This window comes from Pristis pectinata, chromosome 32 (assembly GCF_009764475.1).
Source record: "Pristis pectinata isolate sPriPec2 chromosome 32, sPriPec2.1.pri, whole genome shotgun sequence".
In the NCBI taxonomy this organism is placed as follows: Eukaryota; Metazoa; Chordata; class Chondrichthyes; order Rhinopristiformes; family Pristidae; genus Pristis; species Pristis pectinata.
Window position 1 is genome coordinate 4,442,115 of NC_067436.1, and position 14,137 is coordinate 4,456,251.

Here is a 14,137-nt window from a genome sequence, read left to right on the forward strand (position 1 = left end):
ATCTAGGTTGTATGCATCACCTACAGATACTCCAGGCAGAAATTTCATGTGCTCACCACTGCAAAAGAGCCAAGACCTCACCCCTAATATTCCATCTTGAAAGTAAAAACCATTTAGCTCAATTGAGTGGGACTACCTTCTCCCCAAATGGGTGCAGCTGGTAGAGCCACTACCTCACATTGCTGAGACCTGGATTCAATCCTGACCTCCAGTGTGTGGAACTTGCATGTTCTCCCTGTGGCCACATGGGTTTCCTCCAGGTGCTCTAGTTTCATCCCATATCCCAAAGGCGTGCAGGTCGATTGGTTAATTGGCCACTGGAAATTGCTCCTAGTGTGTAGGTGAGTGGTAGAATCTGGTGGGGGAAGGTGTTCATGAGAATGTGGGGAGAATGAAAATGAGATTAACATAAATTAGTGCAAATGGGTGGTTGATGGTTGGCAGGTACTCAGTGAGCCAAAGGGCCTGTTTCTGCTCTGTCAGAAAATGACTTCTGTAGTGATTTCTAAGAGTAAATTTATGAATGGGTGTGAGGATTGTAATAACATTAGGGGCAGCACGCCATTTTGTGCAGCAAGTGTGTTACCATTTCAGTGTTCGGTTATTGCCGGCACTGTTCAATGGGTGGACGCATGAGCAGGGGGCCAATAATGTGAATAGTTAAAGTGAGCCTGAACCTCTTAAAGGCAAGGTGCAAGTGGGACAGAAGCAGATGCTGACAGTGAAAGACATCTCAGAAACAGTATAGAACAGGACAAATGTGGGACAGACTTCAGGACAGGGTTTTAGGTTCTGAGTTGGTGTCCTTAATGAAAGAGGTAGGAAGTAGGAGAAAGGAGGGATCTCAAGAAACATACCACAAAGTAGTGGCTGCAGAGAGCAGTGGAGATTAACTCCAGGAAACTAGCTCTAAAGACCTAGATGGAGTACTGCAAGAAACTCAATGACTTCACAAGAGTGGTCAAGGTCAGTGACTAAATTATTAAAAACTATATTCTACAACTGCACTACTATCCTCAAGCATTGTTAAATTCATCATATCTGAATCACTTGTTTACCAACAATCTCACATAATCATGGCACATAGCCAGCATTCACCTCACTTAGCCAGGCTGCTAGACTCAGTTATTTCTCAGTTTGCAGTCACTGGTATCTATTCAATCATGACAACATCATTTGCTCCTGCAGAGCAGAACAAATTGACATGTAAACAAACACTGCAGGAACAAAAAGGCAGGTGGGGGACGTAGGCATAATGAATGTAGAAACATTCTGGAAGTAGTGGTACAGGCAGTTCTGCTATAATGCATTTCCATAATGTGAATTGGATATGAGGTAATTGATGAATTAGGGAACACTATTTGTATTACATGGGCTGAATTGGTTATAATGTGATTTCGAACAGAAACTATAGAGCCATTTAAGAGTTACTTTGGTAATTGATAAGCAGAATAGAAGCTGTCGGGGGGGGGGGGGGGAGAGAGAGGGAAACCTGTTTATATGTAACCTCCCCGCAGTAATCTCTTAAGAACACAGGCTGCATGTTTCACCACAAGAAGCCGCTTAAGACAGTTGTTTCTATTGATACTTGTGCAATGATACTCTATTAAGCCTTTAGTATTTTTTAGTTTGCAGTAACAAAATAAACTTACAGCTACTAAAATCACCAGAAGATACAAAAGCCTGAAAGCAAGTATCACCAGGTTCAAGGACAGCTTCTACTCCGCTGTTATAAGACTATTGAACAGTTTCCTAGTACAATAAAATGGACTCTTGAGCTCACAATCTACCTCGTTATGACCCTGCACCTTACTGTCTACCTGCACTGCACTTTCTCTGTAGCTGTTACACTTTATTCTGCACTCTGTAATTGTTCTACTTTGTACTACCTCAATGCACTGTGTAATGAATTGACCTGTATGAATGGTATGCCACACAAGCTTTTCCCTCTCCCATGCCCTTCAACTCCCCTTTGGTTTTTTTGCCACTTTCCTACACTAAGTGATAGCCAATTAACCTGTGTGCCTTCTATAGGACATGGTAGGAAACCAGTGTGCTCAGTGGAAACCTACAATGATGTGGGAACAACATGCAAACTCCACACCCAAGATGGACCCTTGTGGCCACAAACCTTAGGTCAGATCACAGTCAACCCAGCCTTCCATCTAACGGTGGCAAGTGTGGATGGGAGGTTGATTGAGTGTGATCTGATCCAAGGTTCTAGGTGAAATACAAGCGAGGAAAGCCAAATACAAAACATTGCTGCATGCAGTTATGTACAACCCGCCATTGCCAGACCCACTACTTCACTATATGTCACTTAACTAAGTTAGATTACCAACTCAGCCCTAGTACCTGCACATTAACAGACTAACACAGAATTTAGATATCAGTCAGTATATCTGAGGGCCACTACACTTTTGACCTTGCAGTCAATGTTTTTTTATTATTCACAGGATATGGCTAGATCCATTCCTTGCAGCTGTCTAATGCTTTCATTGGGCCACATTTGGAGTACTGTTTGTGGTTCTGGCCCCCCTCCCCACTACAGGAAGGACGTGGAGGCTTTGGACAGAGTACGGAAGAAGTTCACCAGGGGTTTGCCAGGATTAGAGAGTATTAGCTATAAGGAGAGGTTGGATAAACTTGGATTGTTTCCTCTAGAGTGTTAGAGGTTGAGGGGAGATGAGAGTTTATAAAATAATGAGTGGCAAAGATAAGCTAGATAGTCAGAGTCTTCAACCCGGAGTGGAAATGTCAAGTACTAGTGGGCATAGCTTTAAGGTGAGACGGAGAAAGTTTAAAGGATTTGTCTTACACAGAGTGTGGTAGGTGCCTGGAACATGTTGCCAGAGGGTGTGGTGGAAACACATACAATAGTTGCTTTTAAAATGAACATGCAGGGAATGGAGGGATATGGATCATGTGCAGGCAAATGGGATTAGTTTGTGGGCTGAAGGGCCTGTTACTATGCTGCACTGTTCTATGTTTTGAAGCCCTGTGAATTGAGGGCAGTTTAAGAATCAACTCTGGGTCTGGAGTCACACATGGGCAAGATAAGGAAAAAACGGCATTAACGAGCCAAATTGTTTTTTTTTAAACAACAAACTGGCAATTACAAGGTCACCATTATTGGTACTAGTTATTTTATTCCAGATTTATTCAGTTACTTGAAGTTAAATTCACCAGAGTGATATTCAAACTCCTCTTCTCCTGCCTGATTGCCCAGGCTGCTGCATTGTTGGCCCACCATACTACTATTACCATGCCTCTGATTTATAGTCGATATTTAAAACTATCCATGCCTTTATTTTAAGCAGTAAACCAAACAAAGCAGGTGAATGGAATGTTCCAGCTTCTTAATCTGCTGTGCTGTTTGATTCTGGAAAGGTCCCTACAGATTGGAGGGTGGCAAATGTGACCCTTCTGATTAAGAAAGGAGGGAGAGAGAAGACAAAGAAGTATCTGTTGGCCTGACATCAGTAGTTGGAAAATGCTGAGACCTATTATAACGGATGTAATATCAAAACACTTTGAAATATTATAATTAAGCAGATCAATGTTGCCAGGACTACAGCTCCTGAGTTACAGGGAGAGGTTGGCCAGGCTAGATCTTTATTCCTTAGATGTAGGAGAATGAGAGGTAACCTTATAGAAATGTTTAAAATTATGAGAGGCATAGATAAGGTGGACGGTAACTGTCTTTTCCCCAGAGTAAGGGAGTCCAAAATGAGGGGGCATAGATTTAGTGTGAGAGGGGTAAGATTTAAAAGGGACCTGAGGGGCAACTTTTTCATGCAGAGGGTACTAAGTATATGGAACGAGCTGCCAGAGGAAGTGGTCGAGGCGGGTACAATGGTATCATTTAAGATGCACTTACAGAGGTACATGGAGGGGCGGGGCTTTGGAGGGATATGGGCCGAACACTGGAAATTGAGACTAGCTGGGTTGGCATGGACTGGTTGGAACGAAGGGCCTGTATCTGTGCTGTACTGCTCTGTGACTCTAGATCAACATGGGTTAATGAAAGGGAAGTCACGTTTGACTAATCTATTGGAGTTCTTTGAAGATTTATCCAGTAGTGTAGATGAGTGGGAACCAGTGAATGTTGCATAATGGGATTTCCAGAGGGTTTTCAATAAGGTTCCATACAGCAAGTTGGTGAACAAGGTTAGGCCAATGGAATGCAGGGTCATAAACAAGTGTGAATTAAGAGTTGGCTAATAAACAGAAAACAAAGAGCAGGAATACACAGGTTCTTTTCAAGTTGTCAGGCTGTAACAAGTGGGATCCAGCAGGGATTTGTGCTTGGGCCTCATCTTCACAATCTACATCAATGATTTGGCTAAGGGAATCAAATGTAACATTTCCAAGTTTGCTGATGACACAAATTAAGTGGGATTGTGATTAGTGATGAGGATGCAAAGAGGTTACAAGGGGTTATAGACAAGCACGGTGAGTAGGTAACAACAGGCAGAGGATGAACAATGTGGAAAAATGTGAGGTTAGTCACTTAGGTAGAAAACATAGAAATGATGAAAGACTGGGAAAATTCTAACGTTCATGGTACCTGGGCATCCTTGCACACAAGTCACAAAAACCTAACAGTTCTGCTAAAAGCTTTGCAGTTAGAAAAGCAAATGCTATGTTAGCTTTTATTGCAAAAGGATTTGCATTCCAGGATATCTCAATACAATTTTACAAGATCTTAGTTAGACCACACCAGGGGTATAGTGTAAATTTGTATTTCCTTTCCCAAGGAAAGATATACGTACTTGCTGTAGAAAAAGTGCAGTGAAGATTCACCAGTCTGCTTCCTGGGATGGCGGGTTGGTCGTAAGGGGACAGATTGAGTAGGCTAGGCCCCCATTGTCAAGAGTTTAGGAGAATGAGAAATGGCCTCATGGAAGCATACAAAGCTGTGGAATTATTCACACCACAGTGCCATGGAGGCATTGACTGGACTTGAAAAGAAATCAATAGATTACTGGATATTAAAGGCATCAACAGACATAAAAAGGAAAAGGGCAGGAAAATGATATTAAGATAGAATCATGATCTTGTCCAAATGGCCTACTCCTGCTCTTTATCTAATGTTCTTATATTCATCTTCTTTAATTTTAATGGGTCATCCAGGTAGGCAAGTGATTCCAAAGCCTCATGAAACAGCTTGGCCTTGCAGCTGAAATTCAGTGGTACAACTTAGTGAAATTATGTCCAGGATAAATTCAGACATGGAGACTGAAACCTTCTGACTTATTCCCCCATTTAATCTACATGATGAAACATCTCATTTTGACATTAACTACTGATCTTAAAAAGGCATGCACTCTAAAGCTAAGAAAAAATGTAATCTCAATCAACAGGATATATTCATCTGTCTGAATTATTGGAATTGGTTTATTATTGTCACATGTACCGAGGTACAGTGAAAAACTTGTCTTGCATACCTCTCATACAGATCAGTGCATTGAGGTAGTACAGGGTAAAACAATAACAGAATGCAGAGAAAGAGCAGTGCAGGCAGACAATAAGGTGCAAGGTCACAACCAGGCAGATTGTGAGGTCAAGAGTCCATCTTATTGTACAGGGAACTGTTCAATAGTCTTATAACAGCACGATGGAAGTTGTCCTTGAGCCTGGTGGTACATGCTTTCAGGATTTTGTATCTTCTGCCTTGTATCTTTTTTCTTCTGGGAGAGGGGTGAAGACAGAATTTCTGGGGTGGGTGGGGTCTTTGATTATGCTGGCTGCTCAAGCAAGGCAGCAAGAAGTATAGACAGAGTCCATGGAGGGGAGGCTGGTTCCTGGGATGTGCTGGGCTGTGTCCACAACTCTCTGCAGTTTCTTGCGGTCCCGAGCAGAGCAATTGCGATACTAAGCCGTGATGCATCCAGATGCTTTCTATGGTGCATCGATAAAAATTGGTGAGGGTCGATAGTGACATGCCAAATTCATTTAGCCTCCTGAGGAAGTAGAGGCACTGGTGCGCTTTCTTGGCCATGGTGTCTATGTAGTTGGACCAGGACAGGCTATTGGTGATGTTCACTCCTAGGAACTTGGAGCTCTCAACCCCCTCAACCTCAGCGTCATTGATGTAGACAGGAGCATGGACACCACCTACCTTCCTGAAGTCAATGACCAGCTCTTTTGTTTTGCTGACATTGAGGGAAAGGTTGTTGTCATGACACCATGTCACTAAGCTCTCTATCTCCTTCCTGTACTCCGACTCATTGTTATTTGAGATACAGCCCACTATGGTGCTATCACCTGCAATCTTGTAGATGGAGTTAGAGCAGAATCTGGCCACGCAGTCATGAGTGTATAGGGAGTAGAGTAGGAGGCTGACGACACAGCCTTGTGGGACACCAGAGTTGAGAATAATCGTGGCAGCAGTGTTGCTGACTATCTTTACTGATTGCAGTCTGTTGGTCAGTTATTCAATTAGTTATTCAAAGTGGCAGCAAAGTATCATAAAACAGTAAGATCAGACTCCCATCCAGAGCTACAGTTTCTCATCTCAAAGGCACAAGTAGATCCCTGTTTTGTTCCTATACACTGATTGACTGCACAGAAAATTTTTTTTGGAAACTGGGAAGAAAGACCCAGCCAAATATCATCTATAATAAGGCAAAAGAGCCAATTCTAGATCAGATACGTAGCATTTCAGGATCCAGATGACATTCAAAGGTTCCATATGATTCCACCACAGACACATTTTCCTTTCCCCCTTCAGCATTTCTGAGGGAAAATTCCCTTCATGATTTTCTGATCCACTCTACAGTCCCCACCTATCACCCCCCATCTTAATTCACCACCCCACTCCCATTCTGACCTTTGTCTGTGGCCTCCTGCACAGTTACAATGAGACCCAATGCAAGCTTGAGGAACAACACCTCATCTTCTATCAGGGCATACTGAAGTCTTCTGGACTCAATATTGAATTCTCCAACATTAGGTAGCTCCCTCTTTCTTTCTGTCTGTATCAGAACGTTACTGCTTGTCAGCAATATTGGTTCAGTTTTTTTTCTATTAGTACATTCTGACTTGTTGGGTTTGTCACTCAACCTCACTGTTAATAACAAATTATACAGATAAAGAAGCATAGTATGCTGCTAACTGCTACCCTGACCCATCCCGCTATCCCATTTGACCTCACCCTCCTGCACCTTCTCTGCTACTGCAAACTAACTTGGTTTTCTGTCTGTCCCAGTTCTGATGCAGGGTCCCCGACCAGAAACATTAATTGTTTCTCTTTTCACAGATGCTGCCTGACCTGCAAAGTATTTCCAGTATTTTCTGTTTTTATTTCAGACTTTCAGCATCTGCAGATTTTTGATTTTCATGGATTCAATACCTACCTGTTACTAGAACTAAAAAAGTACTCCTGAAACATTTGGTCCTGCTCTCAAGATCCAATCAATCTAATAATTACTACAGACACAAGGCTGCAAGGTGACTATGGCCAGGAACTAATAATCCAGATAAACTGGCAAAAAGGAAGAGGTGGAATAATTCCGACTGTAAATGATGACATGAGGACAATGATTGGTTCAAAGAGCAAAATCAGTTTGGGTGGAGATAAGAAATAAAAGAGGATAGAAATTATCATTGTAAAGAGGCCAAGGGCCCCCAGCAATGGCTAAATCATCGTAGCCCCGGGCAAGGATCTGCTTGTGCCTTTAGAGGTGACAATCTGTGGCACTGGCAGAACACATGTTGTCCTGAGTTTTTGCAGTATTGTTGGCTCTTTGAAGTAATTTCTAGGAAACATGAATAGATCCTGCTGATTGAGATTACACTTTCTGTTGGTTTGCATTGCCTTGTGGAGAAACTAGCTAAAGTGATTCTCTTGTAACAGGTTTGAGGCCAACCTGCAATAAACATGTTTGTCTGGTGTCTCCTTTTGCACCAGTTTGGAGAGTTGTCATTCCGATCCTTGGTAAAGTGTAAACCCCATTAAAGATCAATAAATAATGTCATTATGGGATGTTACATGACAATATGAAAGCGGGTTAGATCAAGTAAAAATGTGGACTTATAATGAGGGTAAAAAAGGTATGCAATAAATGTGGGCAACTTTAATTTTTATCAATGTGGCAAATCAAATTTGCAAAGGTAATCATGAGGACGCATTTATGGAATGAACTTATCACAGTTTGTGCAAACGATATATTGTGGATCCAACTAGGGAACGGGCTGTTTTAGATCCAGTCATATGGACTGAGAGCGGATTAATAACTAATCATGCAGAACTGAATATTTTGAGGAAGAGTAAAAATGATAACATTTCACAATTTTATACTTTTTTTAAACTTAAGCAATAGCAAATACATTAAAAGTGTTGGTAAATTAGATTAAAAATTCATTAAACAGTTGCAGACATTTAAGTAAATACTTAATAATTACCAACAAAGATACCAATGAGAAATAACCACTCTATTGGAATGGAACTCCATTCTTGCTTATCTAAAGAAATTCAGATGACATTTGAATGAATGAAATGACTAATATCATTGCAAAGAATAATGGAAGACCTGAAGATTTTACAACTGTAAAAGTGTGGCAAAAAAATGTTGTTCCCTTTGAAAGCTGAAATGTAGAATTAATTGTGATCATATGGAAATGGAGATGGTACCAAAGACATACCAAAAATAGGATGTAACATTCACTCCACACAAGTGCCAGGCAATGATGATATCCAACAAGAGATAATCCAGCTATCATCCCCTGACATTCACTGAATCCCCCAGATGAATATCCTGGGGCTTACCATTGACCAGAAACTGAAATGGAGTAGCCATATACACAATGTGGCTACAAGAGCAGGTCAGAAGTCTGGAATCCTGCGGTAAGTAACTCACCTCCTAACTCCCCAATGCCTGTCCACCAATCTACAAGGCTCAAGTTAGGAGTGTGATGGAACACTCTCCACTTGCCTGGGTGAGTGCAGCTCAGATTCAGATTAGTTTATTGTCATATACACCAGGGTGCAATGAAATTCCTTGCTTGCATGAAGCTCACAGAGTAAACAGTGTACATGGTAATAATAAATACAACAATAAATACAATGATGTGCACAAAAACAATGGAATGGTGCAAAGTATAGTAGTGCAAACTGAGGTAGTGCAAAAAGAAATGCTAAAGTGACAATAACAAAAGAGGTAGAATTAAGGGTTGGAGAATATGGCAGCACTACCGGAGAGGGGGTGTGAAAGAGGAGATTGGTTCAGAAGTCTGATAGCAGGGGGGAAGAAGGTGTTCTTGAGTCTGGTCATCCAGGCTTTCAAGCTCTTGTACCTTCCTCTAGAAGGTAGAAGAGAGAAAAGGAAATGGCCAGGGTGGCTGGTATCCTTGATGATAGTGTAAGCCTTCCTGAGGTAACATACCATGTAGATGGAGACTCAATTCTGATGCTGGAATCTGGAGTAATACACAAAAGATGCTGGAGGAACTCAGCAGGTCAGGCAGCATCTATGGAGGGAAATCAACAGTCGACGTTTCGGGCCGAGACCCTTCATCAGGACTGGAAAGAGGGCAGAAGCCAGAATAAGGTGGTGGGGAGAGGGGGAGGAGCACCCGCAGGCAGGTGATAGGCGAGTTCAGGTGACCGGTGTCCAGCTGAGGGGGAAGGTAGGTGGGGGGGGAGGGAGAGGGGGAGAAGATGTAATAAGCTGAGAGGTGATGGGTAGAAGAGGCAAAGGGCCAAAGAAGAAGGAATCCGGTAGGAGAGGGCAGTGGACAGAATAAAGGATGGAGGAGGGAAGCAGAGGAGATGGGGAGGTCATCAAGGCGGGGGAAGGGAGCCATAGGAATAAGGGAAGATAAAGGAGTGGGGGGGGAGAAAAAGAAGGTGGGGGAGAAATCGATGTTGAGGCCATCAGGTTGGAGACTCCCAAGGCGGAATATGAGGTGTTGTTCCTCTAACCTGCATCTGACCTCAACGTGGTAGTAGAGGAGGCTGTGGATAGACATGTCAGTATGGGAGTGGGATGTGGAACTGAAGTGGGTGGCCACCAGAAGGTTCTGGCTGTTGCGGCAGAAGGAGCGAAGGTGCTCGACAAAGCAGTCACCCAATCTGTGTTGGGTCTCAGCAATGCACAGGAGGCCGCACCGGGAGCACTGGATGCAATAAGTGACACCCTCAAACTCACAGGTGAAGTGCTGCCTCACCTGGAAGGATTGTCTGGGACCCTGAATGGTGATGAGGGAGGAGGTGTAGGAACAGGTGTAGTACTTGGTGCAGTTGCAGGCATAAGTGCCAGGGGGATTATCAGTGGGGAGGGACGAGTGGACAAGGGAGTCACGGAGAGAGCAGTCCCTTTGGAAAGTGGAGAGAGGAAGTGAGGGGAAGATGGGTCTGGTGGTGGGATCCCATTTGAGGTGACAGAAGTTGCGGAGAATGATGTGTTGAATACGGAAGCTCATGGGGTGGTAGGTGAGGACAAGGGGAACCCTGTCCCTGTTATGTCCGGGGGGAGGGGGGAGGAGGGGCTGAGGGCAGACATGGGGGAAGTGGAGGAGATACAGGTAAGGGCAGCATTGATGGTGATGGAAGGGAAACACTGGTTACTGAAAAAGGAGGACATCTCTGATGTCCTAGAATGGAAAGCCTCATCATGGGAACAGATGCGGCAGAGGTGGAGGAACTGGGAGAAGGGGATGGCGTCCTTACAAGTGACAGGGTAGGAAGAGGTGTAGTCAAGGTAACTGTGGGAGTCAGTGGGTTTGTAGAAGATGTCTGTGGTTAATCTGTCTCCAGAGATGAAGACGGAGAGATCCAGAAAGGGGAGAGAGGTGTTGGAGACGGACCAAGTGAATCTGAGGGTAAGGTGGAAGTTGGAGGCAAAGTTGATGAAATTGACGAGCTCAGCACGGGTGCAGGAAGCAGCCCCAATGCAGTCATCAATGTAGCGGAGAAAGAGTTGGGGGGCGTTACCAGTGTGGGCTTGGAACATGGACTGTTCCACGTAGCCGACAAAGAGGCAGGCATAGCTGGGCTCATGCAAGTGCCTATGGCCACACCTTTAGTTTGGAGAAAATGGGAGGAGCTGAAGGAGAAGTTGTTAAGGGTGAGAACCAGTTCTGCCAGGAGGGTGGTGGTGGACGGGAACTGGTTGGGTCTGTTATCAAGAAAAAAATGGAGAGCCTTAAGGCCTTCCTTATGGGGGATGGAAGCGTACAGAGACTCGATGTCCATGATGCAAATGAGGTGGTCAGGGCCGGGGAACTGGAAGCTGTTGAAGTGATGGACAGCCTGTGAAGTGTCACGGACATAAGTAGGAAGGGACTGAACTAAGGGGGACAAAATGGAGTCAAGATATGAGGACACAAGTTCAGTGGGGCAGGAGAAGGCCGAAACAATGGGTCTACCAGGGCAGTTGGGTTTGTGCCTGACCTGCTGAGTTTCTCCAGCACTTTTTGTGTATTACACCATGTAGATGGACTGCTTGGATAAGCCTGTGATGGACTGGGCTGTGTTTATCACTCTTTGCAGGTTCCGATGGTCCAGAGCAAAGCAGTTGCCATACCAGGCTGAAAAGCAACCCGTCAGGATACTTTTTATAACGCATTCCTTGTGGACAAGCCAAATCCTCTCAGATGCCTAAGAATGTAGATATACTGATGTGCCTTCTTGATCATTGCATCAGTATGGATGAACCAGGAGAGGTTACTGGTGAAATGGATGCCTAGGAACTGGATGCTGTTGACCATCTCTACAGCAGCTCTTTTGATGAAGACAGGGTTGTGTTCACCCCCACCGCCTTATCTGCTTCCTTACATCAACAACTAGCTCTTTCAGCTTACTGACATTAAGGGCTAGGTTGCTAGGTTGTTGTTCTGACATTATGACACAAGGTTCACAATCTCTTTACCGTACTTCGTCTCATCATTGTTGTTGATCCAGCCTATAACAGTGGTGTCAGCCTGATAGCTTTACGGAGGTCATACTTAGCTTTCTTGTACAATGCAGGGTCATCCTTCCAGAAAGCCTTGGATCTGGACTTTGGCAGAGAGTGGATCTCCCTGTTCATCCAAGGTTTCGTGTTAGGATAGACCCTAATGTCTTCATCGGAACACTGCCATCAATACATTACTTGATGAAACTAGTGAGGACCGAAGTATACTCGTACAGGCTAGATGAAGTGACCTTGAATATGTTCTAGTCCACCGACATAAGGCAGTCCTTAAGTAGACCCTCAGCTTCCTCAGACCCCTGCTGTAATATTCTTTTCATTGGTGCCTCACACTTCAATTTCTGTCTGTAAGCCAGCAGGAACAGCACCAACAGATGATCCGACTTGCTGAAATGAGGGTGAGGGATCGAGTGATATCATATTTGATGGTGGTGTAGCCAGGATGTAGAGTGCTAACCATCCTTGTGGGGCAGGAGACACTGATGGAATTTGGGGGGTACGTCCCTGAAGTTAGTTTGATTGAAGTCCCTGGCGATGATGAGTAGAGTATCAGGGTTTGCTGCCTCAAGAGAGTTGATGGCTGAGTGTAATTCATCCAGTGCCACCTTGACGTTGGCTTGAGGTGGTATGTAGCTTGCCGACAAGATGGTGGAGGAGAATTCCCTCGGTAGATAAAAGGGTCAGCATTTTAAGAATAGGTATTCATGATCAGAACAGAATTGAGCTAAGATCGACACATCAGTGCACCACAAAGCATTGATCATAAAGCAGACGCTGCTGCCTTTCCCCTTGCCTGAGAATACCAATATGGTCCATACAAAACACTCAACAAGTTTGACACCATAGAATACATAGCAACTTGCTTGATAGGCACAATCCACATCCACTTGCTCACTCCACCACCAGTACACAGTAGCAGCAGTTTGTACCATCCACAAGATGAACCGCAGCAACTCACCAAGACTCCAAAGACAGCACCTTCCAAACCCACGACCTCTACCAGCTAGGACAAGGGCAGCAAAAGCACGGGGAACACAACCACCTGGAAGTTGCCCTCCAAGCCACACACCAACCTGATTTGAAAATATACCTCTGTTTCTTCATTGCCACTGGGTCAATATCCTGGAACTCTCTAGCTAACAGCATTGTGGGTATACCCACTCCTCAAGGAATGCAGCAGTTCAAGAAGGCAGCTCACCATGACCTTCTCAAGGGCAGCTAGGGATGGGCAATTAAATGCTGGCTCAGCCTGCAAAGCCCACATCCCTTGAATGAATATATAAAAAAAGTAGAATACAAAGGGCAAAAAGGAGGAACTTGAAACAACTATATATGTATGGTGATCTTTCAAAATTCTATAAATTTTAAAAAAGTCCTAGTAGACTGGAAATGCAACACCACTAATCAAGAAAAGAGTAAGGAAAATTCTTGGCTATTACAGAAAAGTGTCAAAAAACACAAGATCAGGGAGATCAACATGATTTTATGAAAGGGAAATGGTGTTTGACATTATTTTTAGAATTCTTTGAGGTGGACGTAGAAGAACCAATATATGTGAATATCCAATAAGGTGCCTCATAAAATGTTACTGCAAAAGATAAGGACCACGGGATGAGTGAGTGGGGGTAATATACTACCATGGATAGAAGATTGTCAAACAGCTAGAAAGAGTTAAGTGGGTCACTTTCAGCTTACCTAACTTAGTAACCGGTGGGAGACTACAGGGATCAGTGCTGAGGCCTCGGCCATTTATAATTCACAATAATGACAGACGAAAGGACTAAGTGTAATTAAGTTTTCAGATGAGACAAAGATTGGTGGAAAAGTACATTATGAGGACACAAGAAGTCTGCAAGTGAATAGCGATGACTATGGCATTCAGAGCAAAGAAATTCAACTGGTGGACAATTCAATCAGGCGGCAGAGTGGTGCAGCTAGTAGAGCCACTGCTTCAAAGCAGCAGAGACTCACCTTGGATGCTGTTTGTGTGGAGGTTGCACATTCTCCCTGTGCCCTCATAGATTTCCTCTGGGTGCTTCAGTTACCTTCCACATCCCTATGATGTGTGAGTTGGTAGGGTAAATGGCCACAGTAAATTGCCCCTCATGTGTAAGTGAGCAGTAGAATCTTGGGGGGGGGGGCGCGGGGGTGGGGGGGGGAGTGGTTGATGAAAATGTGAGAACAAAAAGTGGAATTATTGCAGTATTAGTGTAAAGGGG

General features: G+C 43.9%; 1 protein-coding gene across 1 annotated transcript in view; it reads right to left on the reverse strand.

The window, feature by feature from the left end:
* Positions 1 to 14,137, reverse strand: part of slc25a44a (solute carrier family 25 member 44a) — a 39,859-nt gene that overhangs the window by 11,304 nt on the left and 14,418 nt on the right.